This window comes from Humulus lupulus, chromosome 4, assembly GCF_963169125.1.
Source record: "Humulus lupulus chromosome 4, drHumLupu1.1, whole genome shotgun sequence".
Classification (NCBI taxonomy): Eukaryota; Viridiplantae; Streptophyta; class Magnoliopsida; order Rosales; family Cannabaceae; genus Humulus; species Humulus lupulus.
In genome coordinates, this window is record NC_084796.1 from 48,888,223 (window position 1) to 48,893,514 (window position 5,292).

General features: G+C 32.7%; 1 long non-coding RNA gene across 1 annotated transcript; it reads left to right on the forward strand.

Annotated features, from left to right (window-relative positions):
* Positions 1-495: 495 nt before the first annotated feature.
* On the forward strand, positions 496-4,312 carry LOC133830405 (uncharacterized). The gene is made up of 6 exons (XR_009892032.1): positions 496-696; positions 852-1,305; positions 1,382-1,496; positions 2,014-2,109; positions 2,201-2,401; positions 4,014-4,312. It is a non-coding gene; the product is annotated as an uncharacterized LOC133830405 (long non-coding RNA).
* The last annotated feature ends 980 nt before the right edge of the window (positions 4,313-5,292 follow it).

The following is a 5,292-nucleotide window of genomic DNA, read 5'->3' on the forward strand; positions in this document are numbered from 1 at the left end:
AAAAATATATGTGAGTCCTAAAAAAATCTGGGCTAAAAAATGAGTGTTTTATTTAACAATTTTAAGGACTTGCTTTGGTAGTCCTTAATACTCTTTAAGGACTCGCTTTGCGAGTCCTAAAAACACCTGGGCTGAAAAATTAGGAATGGTGACTTTTAAAGACTCGCTTTGCGAGTCCTAAAAGAGTATTAAAAACTCTAAAAGCAAGTCCTTAAAATTGTTAAATAAAAGAGCATAAAAATTTTTAAAACTAGATTTTTTTTGTTTCTAAATTTTTCATATTATTAACTTTTATATTTATAATAATTTTTATATCAACACTTAAATTTATTATTCTTTAACCTATTTATAAAATCAATTATATTATTAACTATATTATTCTTGAATAGTCTAAATTATATGAATATATATAGGTGGCCAAATTTTGGAGCCAAATGAAATAACTGGCGGCAATTGAAATAATAGGAGGCAATGAAATACATATTTCCTTTTTTTATTCTCTCTAAAGTAACCTATCTCATTCCCTCAACCTCTTCTCTTAGCCTCACCCTCTCTCTTCTCGTCTTTTTATCTCCCTCACATCTAACCTCTCAGATTTCTTTCCAAGTATTCTCTTGCAGGTGGCTGGCGTAGGAGTCTCGACGGAGATAGCGACGACGACGGCGACGGGGCTTGACCGAATAATCAACACTCTAGGTTTAGTTTTATTTTTCTATTTTTTTTCCTTTCCACTCACAGTAACACGTTGAAATTTACGTACTGCATACTCTTCTCTCTCACATCACTCGCACTCACACTCGCACTCGCACTCCCTCTCTTTCTCATTCTCTCATTCGTTCTACCTCTCTCAGGTGCGAAGGAGTGGATGCACCAATCTGGGTGCTTAGCAGAGGAGTGGCTTCGACGGTGCCGTGGGTGCGTCTGGGATGGAGGTATTTTTTTCTCTTTTTTTCCTTTCTAAAATCTGAGTTTATAATTTAATGTTTTAAGTTGATTTTTAGGTCATTGGGTATGAACGGATCTGTTTTGATTTCAAAATTGTTTATACTTGTTTTTTTGTTTGATTTTTTATAGCGTTTGTCGTGTTTGGTGTGTATGGGATTTTGACTTTTTTGTTTACGAGTAATTTGTATTTGTGAACTCTTTAGCTCTTGCCTCTATCACCATCTATCTCACACTTATTATCTCTCTCTCTGTCTCACTATCATTAGAATCAGGCTGCAGACCCTGACAGATCCTTTGACCAAATCTTATACAACTCATAGTGAATGCTCAATTGAATTTAAAGTGGATGGACCATACAAGGTGACATGGAGTACGATATCAATTATACCTTAATGTTTTTATTTAGTTTATTACTAATATTTTTGGTTTTGTGTAGGAAATGATTATTCCAGCTTCAAAAGAAGAGGGAATTTTGATTAAGAAGCGATATGCAGTTTTCAACGATGATGGGACCCTTGCTGAACTTAAAGGTTTTGAAATTAAGCGTAGAGGTAAGCTGAAGCTCATCAAATTTTTCTAGGTATCCCTATCTTGTCCTATATTGTGTGTTTGTACCTAGTATTAAATGAGATTTATCTTCTTCCCTCTGTATTAGTGCTTCTTTTCAAGGGCTTGCTAAGTTAAATAGAATTATTTTCCTGTGCTGAAAACCTCACATTTTCTGTATTTTCTTTTATTGTGGAGTCTAATGGTTGGATAACTTCTTTTATTGCTTATTACTGTCATGTTTGCAAAGACAATCTATATTTATGGTTATTAGCAGTTGGGCTAGTATAGTTCTCCTTCTATCACTAAATTCTGGACAAAATTTCCAATAGAGTGATATATTTAATAGACATACCATGTGCTATAGAATCGTCATGGGCAAGCTGCTTTAGGTTCTGTTGTGGAATGAATCTTAAGATGGAATAATTTCACTGTGTTCTTCATGTTTGCTTACTTATATGTATAAAAAATGATTTTTTGCTTTAATTTTAAATGTATGTTTTATACTTTTTCTATTTTCAGGCTGAGCTTTTCGACAAGTTTCTCAATGGCTCAACCTTAGTGGAATGTTATTCAGCTGTTGCTTCTGTTGCCAACCGCTAGCTTGATCTTCTTGATGTATGTCTTCCAATAGACTTTGCTTCTTATGCTATTCTGCTATCTTCTGTGATCTTTGCTGATAACTTTTTCTTTATTCCTTTCCCCACAGAATCAAGGAAAGGATATTGCGGACAGTGAGTTGCTCGATTATATATCTGAATCAAGTACCATGAGCAAGTCTCTAGCAGACTACGGTGGGCAGAAGTCATGTGCAGTGACCACTGCAAAACATCTTGCTGATTTTCTAGGTGATGCAATGGTCAAAGATAAAGGGCTTCGTTGTCAATATATTGTTGCATGTGAACCTAAGGTGAATTCTTCTGTTCGGCCACAATACTTGCTTTATCAATCTTTCAATTGTTACTGACTGCCAAATTTTTTGTGTTGAGATTGGTGGTCTAATTTGTGTTTCTGAGTGTTTTGGTGGATATGTCATTGAAGCTTTCACATCAACAATTAGGTGCATATTATCATTTTTCTGCTCTTCCACATGATTTCAGAGGAAGCTGCAAGTGTGTTTGTTGCAGAGAATCATATATTTTATCTCAAATTTTGTTTCAATGCTTTAGTAGTCTTATCAAGTATGCTTTTTGGTCGTAATCTAGGTTTAGATCAAGTGGTTCTGCTTTGGCTAATAGCAGCTATGGGAAATTTTAATGTTCATCATGCTAAAATTGGGCCTTCTTTCAACTTTTTGTGGTTGTTTATTTCTTGATAAGTTTTTGCTAGATGATATGGGCCTTTTGTTTTATTCCTAAATTTTTGTGGGTCTTTTTTTCACTATGGAGATGGAATGTGCTACCTGGACAATAATAGTAGTATCTTGGTTTTGATTGAAAAAAAAAGTCTATTGGGTAGTAGTACCACAAATTCTATCGTCTGATTGTTTTCATTTGCATTTTTTATCCTCTCTTACCCATGCCTTTCTAATCAAAATGATATTGATTCTTGAGGTTTCTGCTTGTTGAGTTGATCCGTTCCCATTTGACCTGTATTTCCTAGTAGTATAACTAGTATATATTCTTAAAATTGTCAACTTAAAAGTTCACTTATTGGTCATTACAGTTCTATCTTTCTTAACTTTTCATGGGTGTTGTAGAGATCAGCTACTGAATCCATTGCATTTATTTTATTTTCCTGCCATCCTTTTGTTTCTTTGTGCTGGAACCTTTGTGAACTTTTTGGAGTATGATTTATGATCTATTTTGAAGATTTATGTGTTCTTTTAGATATTTTGCCAATGATATTTGAATAATAAGTATGATTAGTTTATGTTGGCGATTATGAGACTTGGTGTGCTCGTGTGAATATATGTTGCTAACCAAGTGTTGTAAATGCCCATAAAAATTCATATTACTTTCTTTTTTCTGAAATCCTTATGATGATTAAATTTGAGGATATTTTATTAATTAAATTTTGTAACACCCTTGGCCTCTAGCTCTCTCCATTTATTGAGCCAATCTGCCTATTCAGCCATCGCCACTGCTCAATCCAAAGCTGCTTGTCATCTGTTCTGAGGCTTTGAGTTGTATTTTCCTATTTTGTTTTTGTCTAAGGTCATAGACTGGTTTGTCTTAGTTCATGATCTTGTTTGTTTAGTATGTTTTTTATATGTTCTTTGATTTTATTGTGCGATTAAATTTAATTGTGGTGGCTTTAAGAGTTAATTTCAAATTTGTGGCTTTATGAGTTTTGGAGTGTTGGCTTGGTGGCTTTGATGTAACTTTTATGATTTATGTTGATTAAATCCCTAATAATTTGAAGGGTTTATGATGATTGATTTTTCTGAGGCAATTTTTTTTATGCTCTGTTTGAGGTAATTTTTTATAATATGTATCTATCCTTTTTTGTTGCTTTGGTTTGTTGTGTTTAGTTCTTTAGTGTTTCATATCACCATATTTTTGTATTCTGATTTATTTTAGGCAATCTGTTGTGGTAGGTGTCATTGTTACTTTGACCCCACCTCCGGCCATTGTCGGTGTCCACTTCCCAAAGTCATCATCGACATTCACAATAAGTTCAGTCACAGAAAAGGAGGCTCTCATGCAATGATTCCAAAGTGAAGAATAGGAAGAATGTCAAGAAAAATGACACTATTGAGTTTTCAATGACCTAAACATAATGTATAGATATTTTTTTTATGAAATGTGCTTCTTAATAAGCAATGAATATTGTATAATATATGTTTGTTTATTTTTTTATTAAAGTTAAATAATTTATTTGATTAATAATGTTAAATATTTTTCAAATTAATTACTTTCATTTATTATTTATATTAAATAAAATTTATATATAATTAAAATTACCTACATAGAAATATTATATTTACTCACAAATAAATAAGTGTAGGTAAAAATAAGTATACTACAACATGTCACGTGGACCAATCATTTAGTGCCACATAACCGATAAAAAGGAGATAAGTAACACAATCATTTGAATTTCTTGTAGCACGTGGATAAATTATTGTCTGACACGTGGAGCAACCACAAGATGCCAAGTGGCGGTTTTGATGTATGCCATGTAGGATGCCACGTCATCAGACACATAAACTATGGAAACCATGTCAGCAGACATGTAGGATGCCACATCATCAAACACGTCATCTGCTGACTCATCAATTGATTTATAACTTAGTGGGGTCCACTGATTCTTTTACCTACCAGTATTAATAAGTGTAGGTAAAGACTCTTTCCCCACTAACATTTACGTACCAATCTCTACCAATTAAATATTGGTAGGTAAACCATATTACCCACCATTAGACTAGTTTTACCTACACTTACAATTGGTAGGTAAATACCCCATTTTCTTGTAGTGATAAAATAAACAACATTTAAATAAAATAATTCACCACACTTAACACTTAAATAAAATAAAACACCAAAAAATTTTGGTGCACTACAGTGATTGACCAAGTCAAAAAATGATTTATATTCTTTTATTGATAATAAATGAGATTACAAAGAATTTGGGTTTTAATTAGGGCATAAAACCCAACACATGTCATTCAATTAACATTAATCACTATGTATTAAATCTAGAAAGTTTGAACATCTCTCAACACTTAGAAAAAGTTTCTTAACCATTTTAGATTTAACACATAAATCACATTTATCATGCTCATTCACATCACAATTAATCAATCCACATTTAACAACTCTTTTAATTGTGTTATAACCTATATAAGCAAGTCTATTA